Here is a 26,002-nt window from a genome sequence, read left to right on the forward strand (position 1 = left end):
TGCTCTTACATAGACATTTTAGAATCGCCTGTCAAATTCATCTAACACTGTTGGGGTTCTCATTGCCTTTGCAAGGGATCTATGGGCAGAACCACCCGGGGAGAAATGGCATTCGTGGAATATTAAGTCTCCTTATCCATAAATACATCTTTTCATTGGTTTGTATCCTTAATGTTTTTTAAAATTTTTTTTATTTAAGATTTTATTTATTTATTTGACAGAGAGAGACACAGCCAGAGAGGGAACACAAGCAGGGGGAGTGGGAGAGGGAGAAGCAGGCTTCCCGCTAAGCAGAGAGCCCGATGTGGGGCTTGATCCCAGGACCGCCGAAGGTAGACGCTTAACGCCTGAGCCACCCAGGCACCCCTGTATCCTTAATGTCTTATAATGGTTTTATAAATGCTTTCATATTGGTCTTGCACATCTTCTATTAGATTTATTCCTGGGTGCCTTATGCTTCTTATTGCTATTTTAAATGCTATCTCTTCTGTGTGTTTTCTAATTTTTGTGGGCATAGAGAAAGGCAATTGATTTGTACATATTGATCTTAAATCCAATAATCTCACTAAACTCTCTTATTATTTCTAATAATTTACCTGTAGATTCCTTTGGGTTTTCTCTGCTGACATATCATCTGTAAATGATACAGTAGTGTTTCTTCTTTGCTGATGAACCCTGTTGATTTTTATTTCTTACGTCCCGCCAGGCCTTACTGTAAAATGTAGAATAGAAGCAGGAATACTGGAAACACACACACACACACACAGTCTTGTTACTAGTTTTATTTTTTACTTGTATTTCATTTTTGTGTGTGTTTATTTTTAATTTTTCCCAGCTTTACTGTGATGTGACACCTAACAATGTGTTAGGTTTAAGGTGCGATGATTTATTTGATGCATGTTTATGCTGAGAAATAGTGCCACAATAAGATTAGTTACCTACCACCCCCACCACGTCACATAATTACCTTTTGTGTGTATGGTGAGGAATGATAAAGAAAATGTGGCATAAATACAATGAAATATTATTCAGCCATCAAAAGAAGGGAATTATGGATTTTAAATAGATATCTTCTAATGTTTTATGAGTTCCCCTCTAATCCTGGTTTTCCAAGATGTTTCTGTTTTACATTAAGTACAAATGAGTGTTCCACATCTACAGCTTTTAACCTTTAATCTGTCAAGGAAAGAAATTATGTGCCTGGATTATCTAATGTCAAATCACCCTTGCATTGCTGGGATAAAACCAAGGTATTGTCTTCTTAGTAAACTGATGGATTTGGTTTGCTGAGATTTTGTTTAGGATTTTTGCATTAATGTGCATGAGTAAGATTGGGCTGCAATTTTTATTTTATTGTATTGGCCTTGCCTGCTTTGGGTATCATGGTGGTCCTGGCCTTACAGAGCAAGTATTTCCTCTCTTGCTATTCCCTGGAAGAGTTTGCAGAAGACTGAAATAACCTATTCTTTGAACGTCTGGTAGAACGAAATTGTGAAATCATCTGACTCAGTCTTTTCTTTGCAGGAGGATTTTCAATTGCCTTTTCAATTCATTAATGGCCATGACACTCCTCAGATTTCTCTTCTTGAATATATTTAATGAGCATAATTTTTATAGCAATTTGCTCTTTTCTTCTTTATAAAGTTGTTTATAGTATTTTCTATTTATCCTTAGAAACCACTAATTTCTGTTGGATCTGTGGTTATGTCTTTTTTTTGCCTTCCTAACATTATTTGTGACGACTCTTTTTTCTTCATATCCACTAGATATTCACCTATTTCATGCCTTTTCAAGAACCTGCTCTTGGTTTTGCTGATCCCCTTTACTGTGTTTTAAATTGTCCTTCATTCTGCCCTTATGTGTTCTTTGACTTTATTATTCTTTCTTTATATTTATCTCCTTACGATGGATACCTACTTATTCATAAACAGTCTTTCTTGTTATCTAAACATCTAAGACTATAACCCACTGTAAAGTGCCACTTTCACCCCAACACATGAGCTTTGAAATGTGGTTTTTGGATCATCATTTTAGTTCTTAGTATTTTAAATTTGCACTATAATTTTTTTTGGCCCAAGCATTACTAAGCAGTGTGCATGTTAAATGCCCGAAAAGCACAGTGATTTTTTTAATTTACTTTTGTAATCGACTTCTAACTAAAGTGCACTGTGATTAGAGAACAGCGTCTGAGGATGGAGATGCCTTGAAATTTATCGACCTATGATATGGTTAGTTATTTTAAAAATTATATTCCATTTACTGGAAGACTGTGAATTCATTCTTGGGAAGAAAGTTCTACGTGCCCATTAAATTAAGATTAACTGTGTTGCTTAAATTTCTATATATTTTCTTATTCTTTTTGACTGTTTGGGCTATCAAAAATGGAGATAGGTGCTTTAAAAGCTACCTCTGTGAGGAAGGATTTATATATTTATCTTTGTGTTTCTTACAATCTTACAATATTCTAACAGAGTTTAAAATTGTTAAATTGTCCTGTGAGTTGGATCTTTTACAATTATATAGTGATCCTCTCTCTGTCTTAAATTCTGTTTCCCTTTCTACCTTCCTGTGTCCTTATGTGATCTATGTGTATTTTATCATCTTATAAATGGCAAAAACCTACATTTTTTTAAAATTCCACCTGATAACTTCTATTAACTGCCAAGTTTATCCCATTTAACTTTATTGTGACTACTGATACATTTGGTCTGATTTGTTTCTCTTTTGACTTTTTTTTTGATTGATTTTTTTTTTCTTATTCACTATCTCCCTCTACCGGTTGAAAAATTACACAAGCTGTTTCTAGTCGCTTAATGGTTACCTTTGGAATTTTGCATGTGTGTTTGCTATAGACCGAATGTTTGTGTCCCCCAGATTCCTGTATTGAGATCTAATTCTCAATGTCATGTATTTAGAGATGGGCCTTTGGGAGGTGATTAGGTTGTGAGGGGGAGCCCTCATGAATGGCATTAGTGCCCTTATAATAGAGAGCCCTCTCCCCTCTGCCACCAAGTTGGGGCCTCAGTGAGAAGATGGGTCATCTATGAATCAGGAAGCAGGCTCTCATCAGACACTAAATTTGCCAGCACCTTGACCTTGTACTTCCAGCCTCTAGAACTGTGAGAAATAAATGTGTTATTTATAAGTCACCTAGTCTATGGTATTCTGTTATAGCAGCCCAAGCAGACTAAGACAGTATTTGACTTAACAAAGATTTAAAAAGTCTAACATTAAAAGGTATCAGAGTTACTAGGCATAACACTCTTCCTGAAAAACTACAAAAACACAAATCACCTCTCTCCTAATAGGTATGCTATTATTGTAAAACGTTCAGTTCTTTTTTTAATTCTATGACATGGATATTAATATTTATGCTTCATGGAAATATGTTCATTTAGATTTACCCACATGCGTGGTAGCCAGCCTTCAAGATGGTCGCCAGTACCCCCTGGTATTGACAGCCTTGTATAGCCCCTTCCACGCTGCACCGTGTGTCCCATAAAACACGGAATTGATATCTCACTTCCAATACTGGATTACAAAAGGCACCACGGCTTTCTTTCCTCTCTCTCTTTCTCTCTCCCTCCCCCTCTCGGATTGCTTGTTCTTAGGGAAAAATCACCTGCCATGTCTTAAGGATACTCAGCCATCCCTGTGGAGAGACCCACATGGCAGAGAACTGAGGACCTCAGCTCAAAAGCCCACTAGGAAGTAGATCTGTCACGAACCACTTAAGTGAGCTTGGAGGCAGATCCTCCAGCTTCCACTTGATTGCCCCCCTGGCTGACAGCCTGACTGCAACCTTGTTAGTGACTCAGAGCAGAACCATGCAGCCAAGCTGCTCCCTCATTCCTGACCTCAGAAACCATACGAGATAACGAATGCTCTTGTTTGGGGCTCATTTGTTATGCTGCACAAGATAACTAATACAATGTATTTACTAACTGATTTCTTCATGATTCTTTTTGAATCTTAGCCATTCATCGAGACATTTTCTTTACTCCTGAAGAACATCTTTCTAGAATTTTCTTTAATGAAAATCTATTGGTTACAAACTCGGTTTTTGTGTATCTGAAAATGTTCTCATTTCACCCTTGCAGTGGACAGACTCAGGCTGATCCTAGTAATTCTGACCTACCTCCAGCATGTAATGCCCTCCCCGTGAATGGGGCCAGCAGCTGGGATTGGCTGCTGGCCAGGAGAGGGGTCTTTGGCCCCTCCTGGGAGCAGGAACGACACATGTCAAGGGTTCCAGGGCACTAGTCACTGCCGTGCCTTTCCCTCGACTCCCCCAAATCCCTTCCATGGATGCTCAGGTTCAAGTCCATCCTATAAACACACACTGAATCCTAGGAAGGGGCATACACTTCTGGGCTCTGCAAGGGATAAATGGGTAAACAAGACATAGCGTCAGCTTCCAAGGACTGGCGGGGTTTGGAAGCAGAGGGCTCTGGAACATCAGCAAGGGTGAAGAGAGCTTCACGAGAGGCGGAGGTAGAGACTACAAAGGAGAGTCTGTCGGGGCAGGGAAGGGGGGGCAGGGAATGCAACAGGGACCCTGGGACGTTCCCATGGAGGAGCTGACATTTCAGCGAGACCTTGAAAGGAGGATGGGATTTTTGATGGAGAGGGACAAGGAGAGAGAAACTAAGGGCATTCTGGCAGACTAAATAGCATGAGCCAAGGCAGAGAGACTTGAACTCAGTTCAAGTTCTAAGTTCAGTTCAAGTTGACCCCCAAGGCACTTCATTCAACGGTGGTGGCCTGAAGGGCCTACCTCAGAAGGACTCTGAATGAGGTCCATCAGGGAAGAGGGCCTCAGCCATTAGTAATGCCTGCGAAGCACAGGATGGGGCTGGGACAGAAATCTGCCAAGTATGTGCCATTTCTAGAGTAAGCTACCTTCCAAACAGTGAACAATCCTATTGCGTAAAGCATGAGGGGTGGATGGCGAGAATTCTGATAAGTCAGATGGCAGAGGATCTCGAATGCCAAGCTGAAGAGTAAAGACCAGTCTTTGTGTTCTGAAGAAGGTATTTCTGATCGAGTTACAGTGCACTCAAAGAAATACTGTTACAGACTTGGAAAGTGACCAACTCCCTGCTCCTCCAAGCTGCTGCCCAAGCCTGGTCTACACCACCCACACCTCAGCACAGGCCTCCTCAGGGTGCCTCTTGGCCCTGACACCCATTTTTTTAAAAGTCTTGTTGGTACCACTGGCATTGCCCCTGAGTCAAGTGGCCCAACACACAAACGGAGCCCCTGAAAAGACACATAATATTCTGCTCTCAGTGCTGCACCGAGAAACCCCATCTGGGCCTCCCCCCCCGCCCCCCCACACACACAACCGCTCCTGGTGCCCCACGCCCTCCCCAGCCCTCCCAGTTACCACACATTCCTCGCTCCCAGAAAGGACGCAGGGCAGCCTGGGGCTGGCTGAGGGTGGGTGCCAGAGGAGGGGGTTAGGTTAAGAGGGGGTTAGGCAGAAGGGACAACTCTTGTCTCCAGGCCACAGAGTCTAAGGAGTAAATGGAAGAGAGGAGGGAGGGATCTCTGGAAGAGGGGGTTCAGGAAGCCACATGAGGCTCCATGTGCACGGGAGGCCCCGGGCCCCGGCATGGGGGTGTCTGAGGACCTGGCTCTCCGGACCAGGGCTCAGGAGAGGTCATTGCCCTGAGGCTCTGGAGCCTCCTCACTCTGCCGCTCCTCAGCTCGGAAATTCTAGAACCTTCAGGCCACCCTTCCCAGCTGGAAAATGGGACGAGCCACAGTTTGCTTCCTCCGTGGCATTGCATGAGAGAGAATTCGGGTTTCCACCCGTTTCTCTTCCCCTCCTTTCCATGTTCCGTTATCTCGACATCGGTCAAGGCTGGCATTTCAGGCGGCAGCAGCCCCCTTCATGTTAATTTTGTCCCCTGATCCCCCTCCTGCCTTTCGCACAGTTGCTTTCTGCATGTGCGGGAGCAAGCAATCAGAACAGTCTCTCCGGCGATTATCTTTCCATTCTGAGTCACATAATTTCACATAATTGTTGAGTAAAAGCTGCTCAGAAAAAGAAGCCACTGGTTGATGATATAGCAACATGCTCTATTAGTTTTGATTCCGTGCAGCAGTGAGGTAGATCAGAATAATTGTGAAAATAACTCTGAAACAACCTCCCTCTAAAGTGCACAGGCTCCAAATTACAGTGGGCCTTGATTATTTCACGCTCATCTCTCTGCCCCTCGCCCCTCAAGCCTCGCAGACCATCCATCCCATGCATCTCCCCTGCTTGCCTTCCTTCAGGTGCAGCCCATCAGAAACATGCCCAGGGGGATCACCAAGGCCTGGGTCCTGACAGGATCCCCAGAGAAAGACGTGAGCCCCTCCTCCCACCCCCTCCAGACAGGACATGCTGGAAGGGGTCCTTGATGGGGTCATGGAACGCCTGGGCTACCTGATTCACCTCGACTCTTACTGTATGCCGGGGGACGTGATTTAGCCTGTGATGTGTCCAAATCCGCCACAAAGAAACCTGGTAAAAGAAAACTGCACTGTGTATAAATAGGATAAAGCCAAGATGTGAGGTTTACCAGATGGGAGCTGGAATCACAGCACGCTAGGGTTAGAAGGACGGAGATGAAAGCTCTTACTTGTTATTTGAGGAGACTGAGGCCCCAACAGAGCAGCGATGCAGCCGGTCCACACAGCTGGTCAGGGCACACAGCTGCGGGCTGCTCCCGTCTGGGAGGGCCTGGGAGGTGGGCAGGCCAGGCTCACAGGACAGGCGGCCAGGGGGGCAGCAGGGAAGAAGACAGGGCACCGGCAGGACTGGGGGCGACCAGGATGATGAGAGGGGGTCAGAGGAAAGCCCCTGACAGGCTCCTTGGCTCTGCAATGGAAGACCACCTTTGACCAGAGACGTTCAGGGGGGCCGTGGTGGCTGCCAGAAGACGAGCAGTAGTATCACTCCAGAGAGGACCTACAGGAGGCTCGGAGCCCAACTCTTACTCTCTCAATGGGAAGGCAAGAAACAGGCAGGCAAAAAAAAAAAAAAAAAAAAAAAAAAAAAAAAAAATTAGAAAAAATAACAGGAAGTCCTTTCCAATTATGCTGGCCATGCCGTGTGGCTGAGCTTGGTGCAGGTGGCATAGATCTGAATAGTCTAAGGCCGGCGAAGGACTAAAAACAGGAAAGGTCCAGGACTTAAAAACATCACCAACAAATTGGTCTGATTTATTTATTTATTTTTAAAGATTTTATTTATCTATTTGACAGAGAGAGACAGTGAGAGCGGGAACACAAGCAGGGGGAGTGGGAGAGGGGGAAGCAGGCCTCCCGCGGAGCAGGGAGCCCGATGCGGGGCTCCATCCCAGGACCCTGGGACCATGACCTGAGCCGAAGGCAGACGCTTCACGACTGAGCCACCCAGGCACCCTGGTCTGACTTATTGACAGAGAGGTTGGTTCTTCACGTGCCTAAGACATTGATTGTTAAATCTTACCATTTGGCAGGAAAACAGGACGAGGTTGTCTGATCTATTTGTGTCACGATCCTTTTGGAGATGGGGGGGCAGGCCCTGGCAGCCTTTCCAGGCCTCCTTAGCCTGGGACTCTGTGAAAGGGCCGTGCGTGCACCTCACAACCGGGACCATGACTTCTGGGGACGTGGCCAGCATGAGCCAGCAGATATTGTCCAAACCTGGGGTTTGGCTTTGGCATGTGCTGCACCTTTATGAGAAGTTAGGTGTGATAATGCCTCAGCTGGAAAGACTGGAACGTTCTTGGGCGCCTGGGTGGCTCAGTTGGATAAGCGACTGCCTTCGGCTCAGGTCATGATCCTGGGGTCCCGGGATCAAGTCCCACATCGGGCTCCCTGCTCAGCAGGGAGTCTGCTTCTCCCTCTGACCCTCTTCCCTCTCGTGCTTTCTATCTCTCATTCTCTCTCTCTCTCTCTCAAATAAATAAATAAAATCTTTAAAAAAAAAAAAAAGACTGGAACGTTCTTGATCTTCTCTGGCACGCCCTTCCACGGCCGATGTCCCCCTGCCTCCCCATCCACGCCCGGGCAACCAGGCATCCTCGGCCCTCGCACAAACCACCGCCCCCCCTCCCCCCCCCCCACACACACACAGAGGCCCTTTCCTGTCTAAGTGCTCATCACCTTCCTGCTTCCCATCTTGGATGTTTTGGCCTGAAGCTCTCTTTGCTTGGCATTTTACGTACCAAAATAAAGAGAAAGCAAAGAACAAAAGGTCATCCTCTACTTGACGGCTGTCTCTGGAAGGGCTCAGAAGGCACTCTTCCACACTCCTTCCTGCTGAGCCCAGCTCGCCTCTGGCTTCTTCTCTGCTTTCAGGATGGGGTGTTTGCCCCTCCTCACCTCGTGTCCCCTGGGACCAGCGACCTGGAAACAGGCCAGGACCACACAGTGGCCTCAAATCCCCAAATGGATGCCCTAAACTCTGACCTTGAAGCTCCCCAACCACATTGACCCAGAGCTATGAGCTTCATCATCTGTTTCTGTAAAATACAGGTTGGATTCTTGATCCTCTCTGGCCCCTTCTAGAAAGCTGCTCGGAATCCCCCTTCCTCATATGGCTACAAGACCTAACTGCAGCCTCCCTGCCTGGACGCCTCTGTGCAGTGCTGCCCACCCCCCACCCACCCCCAGGCCCGTCAGCCTCTACGCCAGGTCCAGGCACACGAGCCAGGGGGCCCCGGAGCTGAGGGCTGCGGAACACGAACCTCCCAAAGAGGGATGCTCAGGGCTGGGGCTCCTTGCAGCTCACACGTAGCCCAGTCCCCACTCAACACTGCGCACTTCCTGGAGCACAGCCTTGACCAGAGTGTGAAAGGGAAGGTGGAGGAAAGACAGGGGAGACACTTCTAGGTGGTAGGGAGCAGTGAACTCGGTGGTAGGAATGAGCAAGGTGCTGGCACTGGAGGTTTGGGGCTGGGAACAGAGGTCTGTCTGGAACGTAAAAGTCCTTCTATAAAGTCCATGGAAGGAAATGTGAGGAACTAAAAAGTCTCAGATGCGAAGCCCATACCTGAAGCACAGTCCTAGGGGCCTGGACTGGCGTAAGAGGTTGTAATAATAATCATGATAAATAGCCTATGAGGTTATGGATTACCATCAAACCCATTTTAAAGGCAAAGAAACTAAGGTGGAGAAAGAGCGGTCCCCTGGCAGATGACAGGATTCTAGACTTCAACCCAGCTTTGTTGGCCTCCCTACTGGTGGAGGAAGGGTCGGCTTCCTGCCGTGAGCCCAGGACTCACCCCAGGGGAGGGCTCACATCCTCTCGGTGAGTCACCTGCACTGCACCTGCCTGGGGAGAGGGGGGCCCACCCCACCCCCGGCAGTGGCCACCCTGTTCCTTGCTCCCACCCGAGCCTAGTGGGCTGAGCCCTGCACAGGGGGCCACAACAGAGGGCCTCGGCGTGAACGTTACCAACCAAGCTCCCCAGCATCTCTAGCTTCATCCATATTCATACAGTGAATATACACTGCCTGCCAACTCGCCCTTGAGGGAGAATTTATAGTCCCTTGTTGGATAGACAGCTGTTTACTCAGGAGGGTGATTTTTTTTTTTTTTTAACAGATTACAGAATTGCGCAGCTGATTAGGGTGCATCTGTGTCACGCCAAGAACTCTTCTCGGTGGTTTAAATATCCTAACTCATTAATCCCTACAGTGGTTCTAGAAGGTGGCTGTGATTAGGATCATCCCCATGAGACAGATGGAGAAACTGAGGCCAGGGAGGTTAAGTAACTTGCCCAAAGTCCTGGAGCTGGAAAGTAGCAGAGCCTGGATTTAAACCCAAGCAAACTGGCTTCCAGAGTCCTTGCTCTGAACCACTCTCCTACCCTGCCACTCAGCGGTTTTGTGGCCCTGAACAAGTTACTCTACCTCGTGGAGGCTGTGCTTCTGAAGCATAGGACAAGAATAATAATATGCATCTCAGGAGCTGTGAGGATGAGAAGAAATCACTTTGGTGCCTGGGCCATTATGACCGGTCTGCCCACACCCTTCCCTTCTGAGAAGGGCATCTCCTTTTGGAGGGGACGGGGTCCTCCCCTACTCCAATCCTATAGGTCTCCTGGTGAGAAGGAGTGGGTCTGAGACTTCAGTGTTCCCCCAGGGGCTGTCCCATCATGGGAACCAAGGGAGGAAGGGTCAAAGCTGCCAAGCTGTGAGGTGTGGGGGTCAGGGAGGCTGTGGGGGTGTCACCCAGCAGCCCACAGGAGAGGATCTGGCGGGGAGACAGGTGAGGGGAGAAGGGCCCGGGAGCAGGCCAGGGCTGGGGGTGCTCTGGCCCACCAGCTCCCTCACCAGCGCTGCCCATCCCGCAGTTTGGCTCTGAATAGGATACCTGCCTTGTCTAACCAAGATGGAGTTGGCTTTCTGCTCTTGGCAATGAAAAGAGCTGTCATGGGGCGCCCGGGTGGCTCAGTCAGTTAAGCATCTGCCTCTGGCTCAGGTCATGACCTCAGGGTCCTGGGTTCGAGCCCCGTGTCGGGCTCCCTGCTCAGCAGACAGGGAGTCTGCTTCTCCCTCTACCTCTCCCTCTGCCCCTCCCTCTGCTTGTGCACCCTCCCTCTCTCTCTGTCAAATAAATAAATAAAATCTTTTAAAAAAAATTAAAAAGAAAGAAAGAAAGGAGCTGCCATGTTAGAACTGAGCTCTGTGCAGGGCTAAACAGGACTACTCTTTCAGCATCAACTGTTGATATTATGACTGTTATCACTGCCCAACTCCTTCCTCAGCTTCCCCTCCATGTTCTTCTACCTTCTCATGGGAAATGGGGAAGAGAAAGAGAGAAGGAGCCCGAGCCAGGGGGCAAAGGACCCTGGTCCCCTCCTCTCACTTCCCTGGCTTCTTCCTCCAGCCATCCACCAAACTCTGGAAGGCTCCAGCGTCCTCCTGACCGGCAGGGAGGGGCCCCGGCCCGCAGCAGAGCAGGGCTGGACAGGTTCAAAAGGCCCCCCCAGAGCTGCTGCCTTGTTCTGCCCCAAGAAAAACCGCCACTGTCACCCAGGGCCTCAGCCAGGTGGCATGTGGGGGAACAGGTCTCACCGAGGCAGACAGAGCTGGTGACACTGCATCCACAACGGGGCAGCCCCCAACTAGAGACACATCAGGGCAGCAGAAGAGGAAGGAAATCCCAGAGGAAGAGAAAGTGAACAGGGGATGCACCCAAAGGGAAGTACGGGACGGGCTAGCAGAGGTGAGACAAAGAAAGGGGCCGCGCAAGGAACCGAGGTCAGCCGGGGCCAGAGTCCCCACAGAGACCGAATGCGAGGCAGGGAAAAGGAAGGACACGGGTGGCAGAGCAGAGAGGCAGGGACTGCGGAGAGACAAGACAATCTGCTCTGGAGAAACCTCAAACCAGCCTCCATGCCACTGTCCTCCCTGTGAGGCCCCCGTGGGCCTCCACCGGTGCCTGCCTCCGTTGCCTCCACCCTAGCCCTGCATGCCCTAGTCACGCAGATGCTCCAAAACGCAGAGAAAGGAAAATGCACTGGGCGGGCGGTGGGGGGGTGAGGAGGAAGGTCAACAGACCGCTGGCGCTCCTGGGGAGAACATCTGGAGCCCCCCCATGCCCCCCCCCCCCCCAGCTGCAGGGTTGCCGCTCAGTGGAAGGCACGTGCTCTCCGCTGTCCAGGCAGCTCTCTGGACAGGGTGCGGGAGCCTGAGGCCCAGCCCCGATGACCAGCCTTCTTCCAAACCCAAAGCCCTTCTGGGAGAAGCCACGGTCTCCGTGAGAAGTCCCCTCAGTGCATCTCCCTGGGAGGGCCGGGCCCTGAGACTTGGCGGGGCCACGCAGACTTCTGCAAAACAGGGTACCATGCCTACGGCAGCCCTAACCCTCCTGCCTCTTGGGTTTAGGGGGGCATTGGAACAAGAGAGACCAGGACGGAGACTCTTCCACCCTGGACCTCCAAGTATGCCTGCGGCTGCTGTGAGGAAAAGGGGGAGCAACTGTATTTTGTGCACCCCCCCCAACCCCACCCTGCTCCTGATCCCTGCCCATGGCGGCCGAAGGCGCCCGGGGTGGCGACGGCAGTGTTGACGACGCTGACCATTTGTAAGACAGCCTACTTCCCAGACAACCTCCCAAGGCTAGCTCAAAGGCTTAACACGACCACGTGTGGGGTTGGGTATCTGCCATTTTACAGATGGAAAGAGGCAAGGCCCCCATGAGCGGCCTGGCCCGTGGCCCCGCAGAAAACAGTGGCATTGCAGGCACCGGCTCCTAACTCCGCGGGTGCCCGAAGCTCACCGTGCCCTTCCACCCTCTCTGGCCACCTCCCCGGCTGGTGTGGCAATGCATGCAGACTCAGGGAAATGAAAGTGCTGACCCTGACCCAAACCCAAGCTGGTCTCATTTGATGGGAGCTTTCTGACCCAGGCCAGAGGGGAAAATCGGGGTGAGTATACCTCAAATAAAATTAGCGAGGTCTAACTTGAGCATGAAAAATGTCATTTTTGTTTGCCCGACTCTGCCCACGATCGCCGGTGTCAGGGTCAGGCTGGGACCCTGAAGCCCCTTGGTTGGAGGGGGGATGCCCGGCCCGGCGGCTCACAGTTCTGCCCCCTCCCGCCCAGCTGCAGCACCCTGGTCTCCGTCCTCAGCCTCCACCCCCCACAGCAGAGGCCAAGCGCCCTGCCACCCTGCCCTGCAGAAGGTCAGCGCATGCCTGCTGCCGCCGGGCAGTGTCCCAGGCCAACTGGAGGGGCTCCTGTCCATCGGGGTTTGGGGAAGCCAATGGAACTAACTGGCCCAACCCCCGGCAGCCTTTCAGGTTGGGCTGCCCAGCCAGATCCCTCTTTCTCTGGTGAGGCTCAGAATTAGATCCGGGTATAGAACCGAAGACCACTCCTGCTCCAAAACAGATCCACACCCACAACTTTCTCCCAAGGCAAGATGTTTTAATTTCACCAAATGCTTCTTTTCAAAGGTAAATAACTTCTCACCCTAAGGGTCACATCCATTGTCGCCTGAGTCTTTAAATCAGATTGCCTTCCACAGCTGCGATCTGCCTGCACTGCACGTAGGTGGAGCAAAGGTAACGTTGCAATAATGTGTAACTTTGGAAGGAACGGCGCTATTATCCTTCCAGGAATCCAGCTAATAAACCTTTACTGACCGGCTACTTCTGCCCAGGAACCATCACTGAGGGTACTAGAATGACACAGTCCCCCTGCAGCGGCTTACAATCTAACGCAGTCCACAAGGTTTCCTCCCAGCCTCCACACCGTATCTGCGGCAGAGTCCAGGCCACGCTGACTCCTGCAATATCCCTCTGATCTGGACTGCTCTTCCATTCCTCACTCCACTCCAGAACCTTCACTGCTGCGTCTCTGGTGGCTGCAGAAGCTTGCCTCATATGACAACAGCTGTCCCCACCTTCAACCCCCTCCTGCCCATCTGTCCCGGACAGACTGACGGCTGCCTGATTAATCTGCCTCACCGGTATTCTGATTACTTCCCTCTCACACTCAAACGCATTCATGGTGCCCCAGTATCTCATTCATTTTTTTAAAAATAGAAACTTTTTACTGTGGCATATAAACACCTCTAGGTCTATCCCTTTTCGTCTCTTCTAGTATCTTCTCCCAGACTTCCAGCTAAGACAGTCGACTCTGGTCTCCTGCCAAGGGTGCACTGATCTCCCGGCCTCTGTGTATTCTGTTCCCACCACTTGGAATGCCCTTCCCTGATGCGCAGCCAAGGTTGAGAAAGTTGTCTTTGTCCAACTACCACTGCAGCCTAGGGACAGAACTCTACACATCTTTCCCCAGACGTGGCGAGCACCTGTTGCCTGTCGTTAGCACGGATTTGGCACGCAGCCCTTTCTGCTTTATGCTCGCTCCTTAACAAGGCTCCCCTGGCTGAAAAGTCTCTGTGCTGCCCCATGACTTGCAAGAGCTGAGGCCAGTTTTGGGGGGAGGAGGGGTCACTGAAAGGGACTGAAAACCCGGTCCTGTCAACATCAACAGTGATGATTCACGCTGATAGTACGTACCCTTGATGGTGACGTGGCACGATGAAAATAGCATTTCACCTCCGTGATTTTCCTCCCCAAAACCCATAAGCCCAGTCGAACCATGAGAAAACCATCAGACAAATCCAAGCCCGAGGGGTATCCTACAATATACATGACCCGTCCTCCTCAAAACCGTCAAGGTCATCAAAAACCAGGCTAGTCTGAGAAAGTGTCACAGCCAAGAAGAGCCAGAGACAGAACGACTAAACATAATGTACTGCTCCAGACAGGATCCTGGAACAGAAGAGGGACACGGCGGAAAACTAAGGAACTCTGAATAAAGTATGGACTCTAGCTAATAATAATGTATCAACTGTGACAGACATACCACACGAACATAAGATGTTAAAACCTGAGGAAACTAGGGGCGCCTGGGCGGCTCAGGTGCTTAAGCGTCTGCTTTCAGCTCAGGTCCTGGGATGGAGTCCCACATCGGGCTCCCTGCTCTGCAGGGGAACCTGCTTCTCCCTCTCCCTCTGCCTGCTACTCCCCCTGCTTATGCTCTCTCTCTGTGAAATAAATAAAATCTTTAAAAAAAAAAAGGAAAGAAAAGTGGGGAAACTGTGTGCAGGGGGGATTATGTTGGATCTCCCTGCACTATCTGCTCAATGTTTCTGCAAATGTATAATTGTTCTGCAACCCTAACCCTAACCCTGTCCCAGAAACGTCAAATCTGTAAAAACAAATAATACAAAATTTTAAGTTCAGTTAAAAACAAAATAGCCCCCAGCCCCATCCCATCACTCGCGCATCTGTTCACCTTCCTGGCAAGCAGCGTGGAGCCCTGTGCCCTGTTCATGGCATCTGACGCTCCTGTTAATAGGAGCTAGGCTTTTACGGTTCAGAACCATAGAGCCAAAACCCAGCAAAGGCTTTTAAAGCTGCACTTAAAACAAGTGCTTTGGGTCCAACCAGAGGTCACTGATGGATCTGTGGCCTTCAGAGGAAAAGGCAACCTGTTCCCTTGATTTGCATTTTAAGTGCCCCTCAAATAAACATTAAACACCAATTACTCTGTTTAATAACCTCGCTTGGAATGACTGGCCCCCTTACAAAGTTCCAAAGAGGGGCTGATGAACAGAGGGCTCACAGCCTAGGACCCTGCTTCACTCACGGAGGAGGACGGTGCCCCCAGAGCTGGGAGGCTGAGGGCTCCACAGGTCCCCCTGCCCCAAAGCACTTTCTCTAGAGCCCGGATCCAATCCAGCCCGGCTGCCCAGGGGGCGTGGGAGAGGCAAAGCTCCTATATTAGAGAGGAGCTATTATTTTAACCCAGAGGCACGTTACCTTTGACGTGGAGTGCCTTCTGGGAAGAGAAACATGGTCAAAGGAAGAAAAGAACCAACCATGAAAAGAAATAAGGCCCTTGCCTTAGAAAGGGAGACACAGAATTCACAAATCACGAACACAGGCCTGGTTTCTCAAAGGTTCTCCGGAAAGACCCCAAGCTGATCCACCAGCGGGGGCACAGTGCCCTGCCATCGCCCCACTGTCAGCACCAGCCGTGAGTGTTCACGGCGCCACGCCAGCCCTCACCAGCCCGCAGAGGCAGGCGCATGGGGCAGGATGGTGCGGCCAGCTCTGCCACCAGCCAGTGACACAAGCCGCCCAAATGAGTCAGGGAGCGGGGCGGCGGCCTGCTGATGGCAAGCACAGGAGCCCAGGCCCCGTCGCCCAGGGGAACTCCATCCAGTTCCAGGGAATCTGCACAGAAGCCCCGGCCAGAGCCCCAGCAGGCTGGGCAGACAGGAGTGAGTCAGTCCAGCCAAGGGATCACCTCCTCCGCACGCCTGCTGACAAAGGCCCCTTCAAGAGAGGCCAGACGAGCAGTCCCAGAGGCAGAAACAGAAACTCGGAGCAGCTGCCAGAGCTGGAGGCGTGGGGCCAGGCCCACATCACCCCACAGGCAGACCACAGGACCAGGCAGCTTGGCCAGCCCCCTTGCACGGCTCTACCCAACAGCCCAGCTCCCGGAAAGCACAATTCTGGCCTGCGTGTTTGAGCCTACTGAGTGCTTTTCATGTATTCACGTTGCCTTGCTTCATGGTGGCAGTGGCATGGGGACAAACCCTGACCCACAGGCCTGCATACCTGGAAACTGGCCCTACCTCCAGATGGTGAAGGTGGGTGCAAGTGCACGTGGGGAGGATTTACCCAACTTTGTTTTCCTCCACTGCAGGAGACACACTGTCCCCTTGCTCCTGCCACACGTCCTCCTTCCCCGGCTCCCCCTGAACCACGACCCCCACCCCTTCCCATGTGTGTCTCCCCCATCAGACTATGGACTCCTTGGGGAAAGAGGCACATTCTGGGCATCTCTGGAGCTCTACCACTTAGCACAAGAAACGTCAATGATGCAGGGAAAGGTGTTCAGGACCATTATCCCTTGTAGTTATAAGCCAATCCAAGCTCAGAACAACCTGAGCATCTACATAGGATTTTTAAAGAATTTAAAACCTCTCTCAGTGCCTCTCTCTCTTCCACTGCCCCATTTCTGCTCTCTGGGGCTCTGTCACCAAATGGAATGATGGAACAGCTTCCTTCCACTGACGTCAGACCTTGAGCATCCTCCAGCCCTCGGATGGGGTCAAATTCTTGTTTTCTGGACTCTACCAAAGGAACTGGGCACAGGGAGATGACCCCTGGGCATAACGGAGCACACGCCTTCGGAGTGTGTGGTGTGCACCTGGGTGCGAGGGCCAGGCAGGGAGACAGCTCTGAGGGCCGAGTGGGCTTTCCACGCTTCCCAGTGGGTGAGGACTTTTTCCCATATGTTCAGTTCACACATGCTCACTGGACTTTCTCCATGTGTCCAGCACCATGCCGGGCACCATGTGGGGAACAGACCTTGCCTTTGAAGAGGTCAGGAAGGTGGGGGGGGAGAAGCCATGTGTGGAAGTCACTAAAATGGATGCACAGTGGGCCGCCCACTCTCGGAGAAGAATTATCAGGGAGTTCAGCAGGCCGGGGAGGAGGAAAGTATTTCTGTTTACTGGGAATTCGGAAAAACTATTTGAAAGAATGAGCACTTGAGAGGAGCCTCGAAGGCTGATATAATAACAGTTACTCCGTTCTCATAATAATAATGTCATTACTGTCATCGTCATCACAACAGCTAATACCTACTATTCGCTAAATGCCAGGCGCCACGCTCAGCACCTTACAGAGCTCGCCCCAATTATCCTCATACTCACTTGACAGATAAGGAAACCGAGGCTTAAAAGTCAAGAAAACTAGGAAGCGTCAGAACCCAGACTAGCACCCAAGTCCGTGTGTCTCCCAAGGCCACGAGCCCCTGCTCTGCGGGGCCAGCGCGAGGCCTCATCCCGGGCAGGGCCTGAGTGTAGGCAGACGGGAGGCAAATGCAAGGCCAGGGGTGACCATGTGGGGACGGTGCTGGGAGCATGGCTGCAGCGAGGTTACCGGGGCCTGAGCGCCGGTGCCCGGCACCTGTCCTTGTTAACGGACAAGGGAGAGTGGAGGGAGGTGTGACGTAGCTGGACCCCGTCCACGGGATGACTGGGAAAGTGGATCGGGGCCAACAGGGCGAGAGAAGGGGCCGTCACAACGGTCTGGGTGCGAGACTGCAGCTGGGCGAGGTGAGAGGGTGTGCGGGCGAGGGATGGAAGGTTAGGTATGTGTCAGAAAGGGAGTGTGTGCACGTGTGAGCCCACATGTGCATGAGTGCCAGGCCCTTCCTGCGGAGGAAGGTCGCAGAGCCATCTGGATTCTGGATGGGAGGAAGGGACAGGGTAAAGCAACCGATCCAGCTGAGCAGTAGGGCTCTGGGAGTGGGAGACTGCCATTTCACAGCTCCGCTGGGCCCTGAGACGCCCACCCAGCCTAACGCATCCAAGGGACTCAGTGGTCATTTGCTTAAAGGAGGCCGTGAAGTAATCTGGTCTCTTCGGAGCCTGGCTTTGCCCTCCGGTTGTGTGGGGGTCACTGTCATTCCAACTCCCTCCTTCTCCGCCCCCTCTGGCCCAAATCAGATGTTCTAAGCAGCGGGAACAGCCACATTCCGATGGCCCAGCCTGGTCCCCAGGGCCCTAGCCCCCTTCCTGGACTTCATGCTCCCTCCCCCTTGCCCTGAATATCTTTGTAACAAATGTGTTCCTGTGTGGGCTCCAAGCTGACTTCATACTTGCCCAGGTCAAGGTCTTCCCTCCTCCCTCCTATTCCAGAGCAGAGAGGATACTGCCAAACTGGTTCCAGGCTTTCGTCTGGGCCAGAGATATTCTGCTGCTCATCAGGGACAGAGGGCCCCGTTCAGCTCCTCCAACCACAGTTACCAGCTGGCCAAAGGTTCTCCCTCCCCGGGATTTCACAGACCCAAGACCAGTGGCCCTGGATCTCATCCTCACCGAGGCCAGCTCTTTCACCGCTCTTCCCAGCCTGTCTGCATCCTGGCAGAACAAAACAGGTAGACCAATGTCTAGGAGGGGCTGGCTCCCGCAGCCAGAGGGAAGAAAACCCGGGCTCAGCTTCTGGAGCACCTCCTGTCCGACCGGCTGCAAGGGGAGGCTTTGTCCAAAGGAACCAGAGACCAGCCCCTTTCCTGCTCAGCTCAGCTGCAACCCCTGTATTATGAAATAATGAATACAATTTGGCACCTGGAGAGAAAAGGGTTCTTCTCTCTCAAGACTGTATAATCTACAAAAAATTAGAGGAAGCAATGCTTTAGAAATCATGGAATCTAACCCCCTTATTGACAGATGTAGAAACAGGTCTAAAATTGTGGAGGCTTTCACCTGCTTGAAATCAATCTAAACCATTTCTGACTTCCCCGAAAAGCTCCGTTTGCGTCCAAAAGGGTATCTGTGGAATGAATGCACTTGCCCTTGGAACAGAGCCAGGACTAGAACCTGGGTCTGTGCCTCCGGGCTCAGAGCCTTGTTGCCACAGGCTCTCTGCCTCCAGGGACTGTGCCTGTCAAGACTGCTTTGCTTCCTCCAGGGCGCTCGGGCGCTGGGGCAGACGTGGGTGGGTGATTTGTTAGACAGTGAGTCCTGGGGGCTGCCTGGCACAGTCTGCCCTCCAGATGGCAGCCAGCTAAGTCCAACAGGGCTGGGGAGCCGGGGAGTGTGTGCTCTGATTTAGGGCGGATCCAGCTGGGCTGGCTCACCTGAGGCTGTGGGAAGCTTTCAGAGCCTAAGGAACAGCTCTTTGTCCCCGCCCTCTCCTTGCCACACCCTCCAAGTCAGTATCGTGGAGCAGGCTCTTTGCTCACTAGGGTACCCACCTTGGGCATTTGGAAGGGATATCTCAGTCCCCAGAGGACAGCTGGCAAGAGAGAAAAAAAGACAAGAGACATGGGATGGGAGTGTGTGTCACAAATCCCGGCTGAGCAGCCAGAAGGCCTCAGCCACCACTGGGTGCGTGATCACTACGTGATGTCCTGAGTGCATGTTCCCTCAAGGCCCCTCTGGCTCTGAGAAATCGAGGATTCTCTGCTTCCTCACCCGAGTGTCCCCAGCGATTAACACCTGGTAGGTACTTAAAACAGTTCACTGAATGATTGAAATGGACCCTCTGTCAGTCCAAAGGGTCCAGAGGCCAGGAAGGCCATCCTTCCCTCTGGTGTCTACCACCCAAACACCATAGAAGCCACGTGTTCCGGAGAAGCCCTAGCAATGCAAGAGCCCTTTGCGAACGGGCTCCTTCTCCTAGATGCAGACATGGCTGGAGGAGCCACAGGAAGCAGGAAAATGGGCCTACAGGAGAGAGGGTGGCCAGAAGCCCAACGGGAGCAGAGGGCCCAACTCGTACCATCTTATTGCCTAACTCCTCTCTTTCCTGCTCTTTCTGGCTTCCCTCTCCTCCCTGCCTCGTCTCCACTCCGTGTCCTCTCCCTGCCCTGTCCCACCCCCTTTGCTCTCTTGCTCAGCCACAACCCGTCCTCCCTCCCTTGTGGAGGCTCTGAGCCTTCTACTGGTCCCAGAGCTGCCGGATCCCATTAGCCAGGAAGACTCGGGGGCTGAGAGGAGATAGCCAGCTGGGGCCAGGAGCCTCAGGTTTTCTCGGGGTCAGGGCAGGGAGAAAGCAGCAGCGGAGGGACTGAAGTTCTGATCTGTGCTCAACCTCTTGAGTTGAGGACCTAGAAGAGGGACTCCTCGTTGAGGGAATCTAGAAGCGCATTTCTCTCTACCTTCCTCCACAGGGTTCCTGGGGAGATGTCTTCCTTCTGGCCCTCCTGAGCCTTCCCCGACATACACTCCCCGGCACAGAGTTAGATGAGGCAGAAAACTGCCCTCTCTCTTCCAGCTTGAGACCTATTTAGAAGTCCTGTGCATGTGTACGTGTGCGCGTGTGTGTGAGCATACACAGAGGGATGGCAGGGTGGTGTGCGTGACACTGAGGGTGCTATGGTCCCTTTTGGTCTATGTACGGTGAATTCAGTGTGTTATTTGTGGTATGATATATGTGTATGTGTAATGTGTTGATGGAGTGTGTGGTGCAACAGAATGCATTGTGTGTGTGTGCCAGTGTATGTAATGTGGTATGCACATATATGTGTTTGGAGTGTTAGGGGCACATTTGTGACGTGTTGTGGGGAAGAATGGAGTGGGTACACGGCCACCGCAGTCCCGTGTGGGAGCTAGCTGTCCAGGGTCTTCCAACCAGAGAAGCCACGGATAACCAGTAACCAGGCAACCATGTTGGGGGGAGGGGAGGAGATATGGAGGTGAGGAATGGGCAGGAAAAGGAAGGGAGGCTGGGAATTGAAGAGGAGTTTCCATGGCAACTACCAGGGAGGTCACGTGCAAAAGGCTAAGTTGCAGAAACAGAGACACACATCCACAATCTGAGGGCGCTGGGCCCCCAGGGTGGGGGTTCTTGCATAGAGGACATGGGCTGCCCACTGATCCATCTCCAAACCTGGAAATGCGGGCCCAGCCGGAGGGCGCAACGCCCAGGAGACAAAGGAAGTGGAGACAGAGGCCAGAAGGCTCAGCGGCCAGCCCCCCATGTCTGGGGGTTGGCGGCAGGGGCCTGACCAGGCCCGTTCTCCAGCTCAGCTGCTCCCACCCTCGGGTGCTTTCTCTAACAGCCACCACTTGTAAGAGCCAGAAGCAAGCACCGGGAGCCGGGGCTGCTCTTCCAAGTGTCCATGGAAGCCCAGCAAGACACAATGGGGGAGGCTCTGCCAGGGGGGCTGGGCATGAGGAAAGGGGAGAATGAGGGATCAGGGAGGCCCCCTGGAAGAAAACAGGACTGGATAAACAAGGAGCAAAAAAACAAAAACAACCAATGCAGACATTCTCATGAATCCCAGGCTCTGGAACCCCAGCCCTTCTTTACCTTCTCCCCATCCCCTTGCCCACCGCCCAGCCTCAGCTCCCATGGCCCCCAACACCAAACCAGCCGCCCCATTTTCTATCGCTGGTGTGTCTATACCCACATCCAGCCACCTCCCCGTGTTCACATGCCCACGCTCAAGTGTCCACAGCCTCCCAGTAACAAAGGGGAAACTCCCGCTGGAGACAGGGTGGGAGCTGCCCCTTCCCTTTCTCAAAACACCGTAGCTCCGAGCCCCAGGCAGTGGCCAGCGCGCTGCCGGCCACCAGCTTCGCCCTCACCGCCACGGCCGGCTTCCCCAAGGCTGCCGCGCTCCCCTTCCGACGCCCACCTCCGCGTTTACAGCCCCCGGCGCGTTTCCGCCGCCCGGGCCGCCCGGGGCCCGCGAGGGCCGCTCACACCCACCGAAACAAACAAAACCCGGCAGCTCCCGGCGCCCGGCCTCGCGCCCTCCTCGGAAGAAGAGCCCAACTTTGCCTCCCGCGCCGCCGCCTTACCTGCACAGCGCGGGCCCCTCGCAGACAATCCCCGGAGGACGCACGGAGTCCGAGGCGCCTGGGAGTGGCGGGGCTGGGGGCAGGGCGGTGGGCGAGGCTCTCGCGTGTTTCCCGCCTCCCCTCCTGCGCAGGGCTGGGGCGGGCCGGCGGCAGCCGCGCGGCCCGCGGGGGTGGGAGAGGGGGGCGGGGCTCGGCCGGGCCGGGCTCGGGGACGGGCCGCCGCCGTGTCACCGGCTGGCGTCGCACGCGCAGCCCCTCTGCTCCGCGCTCCTGGGAGGGTGAGGGGGGCCGCGTCTCCAAGGGCGGGCCGGCTCCAGAAGCAACAGGAGACTGCCGCCGAGGGGGCGGGCCCGCGCCCCGGATTTGCCACCAGCCGCTGCTTTTTGGTTTCCCTCTGGGGAGGGGTGGGAAGGCAGCGAGACAAACACAATGACAGAGCTAGTGTCTCTCCAAAGTAGTAAACTGAGGGGAACGGGAAAATAACCCAGCACCAGACACAGCAACCCACGTTAATTGGGAGGCTTGGCAATTAAGGGGAATGTGTACCCGAAGCATGAATGGCTGTGTCGTGGGCGCGTGAGCGCGCTCTGGTTGTAGTTGTCATTTCCAGCTAGAGCCAGGGGTGGGGGGCTCACCCGACTGACAGGTGTGCTGCCCAGAACCCCCTTTCCAGAGCCCCTCATCCTGGCCCTGCCGGGTCGCAATCCTGCCTCCCACCCCCAACCTCAGCCTCCAAATTTAAGATGACAGTTGAATTTCAAGATGCAAATCCTGGCTCTGCACGTCAACCTGTGATGTAACCTTGAGCCAATGGCTAAAGGAAGCTCTTGCGCCTCAGTTTCCTCACAGGCGACAATGGCTGTGGGAACACTCACTTCCAGGGAGGCTGAGCCCAGGAGCTCAGAGGAAGTGCTCAACAAACCGCGGCCACCCAGAGGAGCAGGGCTTGTAGGAAGGGGCCGAGTCAGGGGCTGGCAGAGACCACAGAAACACAGCAAAACCTGACCACTCGGTTGGTAGCCAGGACGCCATGCTGCCTGCCACGAGGCTGCCCAGGCTGAGCCAGGACCGGGGCGGACAGGATGAGGGGTGTTTCCTGATAGACACTGTAATTATCCACACCTAGACAGGGCCACAGGGACTTCCTTGAAGACCCCCAACCCTGGGACCAGGGGTACCGCCGGGAAGGGGCCCAGCCCTACCTCTAACACCCCCAACCCTCAGCCTCAGTGTTTTTATTTGCGAAAAGAAGCAGACTAGATAATCCTAAGGCCACTTCTAGCTCTAACCCTAGATGATTTGATTATTTTAACAAATGATCAGGTCTCAAAACCCCAAGGTAATCATGAATTTAAAAAGGCTTTGCACAGATTTGGAAGCCCTAAGTGGCTACTGAGAACAAGTAGGTAGCCCAAGGGAGACCAACAGGACGACAGTTCTGACCCATTGAGCACAGGACCTTGGACAAAATGGACATGGTTCTGAGACAGTCCCCAAGTTCTGTGGATAGCTCTGAAAGCTAAAGCTCTAAGCCTGGCTGCAATCTTGCCAATCCATGGGACTTGACACAGACCGAGTCACCTTTCTGTCCCTGCCTTTTTCTCCACAAGGGAAGACTTGGTGACAGCTGTCTTCCCTCTTCCTTTGCGTTAGGTGGTGAGAGAGACGAAACCACACCACTTGGTAGACCCACGTCCTTGGGCAAGCAGATTAATCCCTCCCAGATGACCTTGAATGTTGCCTTTTGGCCATTTCTCTGTTGCTGCTCTTTGGGGTTCCTCCTGGTGGGGACACATCAAACCCAGGCTTTGCAAGCCTGTTTGGGGAAAAAAGGAACCCCAAAGCCAAGTCACCTGGAGTAGCAGCCCCTTTCCCGGCAGAAAATTCCAAGGTGTTTGGCGAGATTACTTCCTGGACGAAGCTGTTAGCTCTGCTCACCAGGGGCATGGCATGGAAGGAGCCACTGTGGCCCTCGAGCAGGGGGCGACAGGCTGGGGTAGGAAACAGATGCTAGACCAGGCAGGCCTGGTAGTTCCTGGGTGAATCCAGCTTTTATCCTCAGGACAATGGGAAGCCACTGAAGGGCATTAGGAAAACTGTTGCAAGCAAGAACTGGGGAGTGGCTGGCTTAGGATGTAGGGGGACCCCACGGTGACGGGTCAGGGGCTGTGAGGAGAGCAATGCTAACGTGAAGGTGCAAAACAGGCCTGGCCCCCAAATGAAGAGAACGTGGCTTCTCTAAAGGCCCTGGGAGCAAAGAGAGAGAGAGAGCTGGGGCAGGGGCGCACAGCCATGGTGTAAGTAGGACAAGAAAGGCTAGAAACCGTCTCTAAAACGCTCCCCAGGCGGACAGAATTGGAGCCATGAAAAGACCTAAGGCTCAGAAGGATAGCCTAACTGTTGGGAGCACGAGGGACGGCTCCATGCTTTAAAGCTTGGGCTGAGCTAAGTAACTCACAGCTGTGCTACTAAACACTAAAACCCCGTGCGGGTAGCACTCACCTCGTCCCCAGGCACTATGGCAAAAATAGTCTTCCAGCATGTCAGCACCGGGGCACAGAGCTGCAGACCGACTGACTGAAAGTAGAGGGCCAGCAGGGAAAATTAAAGGGGCAAGACCAGAAGTCTTGGGGAGAGACCCCCTGCCTCTCCTAGCAGGTAACCCTCCAAGGTGGCTTTTGGGGTACCATTTCATCCTCGGTGCAGACTGAAGCATCAGTCTGCCCACCAACTGCTACTTTCAATCCACTCGCACTCACTTCGCTTTGTACAAATTCGAATGTACCGCCTCCCCCCAGCCAAATGCTGAGCCCCCAAACCCCAGGAGAGAACCGTTTCTTAACTCCTTGTCTGAAAGAGCTTGCTCACTTCCGAACTGCTCCTTGAACCTGGTCCCTTCTGCCCTCCCTGACCTGTCTTTCTTGAACCCCTCCGACTTCTCCCTCAAGCAGCTCACGTGGGGAACTTTGTTGCTTTACACAGTTCCTGGACCAGCCAATCCACAACCATGGTTTTGCCATCTGCTTAGGGCTGATGGCCCCGCACTCTCCAGCCTGGTCCTCACCCCCAGAGACCTAGAGGAGTAATCCCCAGGGACCCAGCACTGCTCGTGCTGAATCCATCATTCGACTCTCCCCACACCCCAAAAGTGCTTCCCCTCCTGTGTCTTTCTTGAATTCCTCAATGGCACTGCCCCCACCCAGTCACTCACCCGGGAAGGCATATACCATCCTCACTCCTCTCCCCGCACTGCTTCTGTTCTAGATCAGGCCTCTCTGCTGCTAGATTCCTGCTGGAGACTCTGCCTTAGTCTCCCCACCCCCTGTGCTATCAGGTCTTTGGTCTCTGCTGCTCGGATGTGACTCAAACCTTCAGCAGCTCCGTGTTTTCTACATGCTACAGTCCAACTTCTTAATACAATGTCCAGTCTTTAAAACCCAGTACCCACCTATCTTCTGTGCTTCACCTCCTGACCCCACTCTTTGCTCGGCCTTCCCCATCCCATCCCCACCCCTGTCACCCCAATCCTTACAAATACTCGTCCCCCAGCCCAAGAGGGCCGCTCACAGTGATCTGAATATGCTGCCTGCTTGCCTGCCCCCAATCTTTGCTCATATAGTTTCTCTGCTTAAAACATCCCCTCTTTCTCTTCTCCCCTTGTGAGAATTCTACCTACTCTACAAAGCTAAATCCAAACATCACCTTATTGAAATTAAGGCCGTCTTGTCCTGCTGTCATGAATGGTGTTGTGCCTCTGCATTTATAATGGTGCATGTCATCGTCTGGCTTTTACTATGTATAATTGCCTGTGTGTGGCCTTAATGGAATGGGAAGTCCTTGGGGGCAGCCTGGGCTCTCACTCCATTTGTAAACCCCAGTGTCTTGCCTGGTGACCCATCTATAACTAGTTGAATTCAAGGGAATTGTAGCTCCCACCACCCTGCGTGATTGTGTCCCAGCCAGCCTCTCCAGATTCATCTTGAACACTTTCTCTTCTCCCTCCTACTTCTCCTCCTCTTCCTCCTCATCCATTTTTTGTCAGAAATATGAATGTGATGCCTGGAGGTAGAGCAGCCATCTTGCATTCCAGAGTTCTTGTCACCTGAGAAAATTCAGCCCCCGTTACAGAAATGTCCTGTAGCTGGTTTTCTGTTCCATGCAGCCTGCACA

The 26,002-nt window shown here is 52.5% G+C and overlaps 1 protein-coding gene across 6 annotated transcripts in view; it reads right to left on the minus strand.

Moving 5' to 3' along the window:
• The window catches only part of FXYD6 (FXYD domain containing ion transport regulator 6), a 46,556-nt gene that overhangs the window by 9,579 nt on the left and 10,975 nt on the right, over positions 1–26,002 (minus strand). Inside the window, exon 1 of one of the 6 annotated variants that reach the window (XM_027579497.2) lies at positions 21,833–21,996. The exons of 2 other annotated variants lie outside the window; for them this stretch is intronic. The gene's annotated coding sequence lies outside the window, so the exon portion shown is untranslated. Of the gene's footprint in view, positions 1–18,400; positions 18,563–21,832; positions 21,997–26,002 lie in introns of those variants that run through there. 3 more of the 6 variants (XM_027579495.2, XM_027579496.2, XM_027579494.2) reach the window with 3 other exon arrangements.

Source organism: Zalophus californianus, chromosome 11 (genome assembly GCF_009762305.2).
Source record: "Zalophus californianus isolate mZalCal1 chromosome 11, mZalCal1.pri.v2, whole genome shotgun sequence".
Lineage (NCBI taxonomy): Eukaryota > Metazoa > Chordata > Mammalia > Carnivora > Otariidae > Zalophus > Zalophus californianus.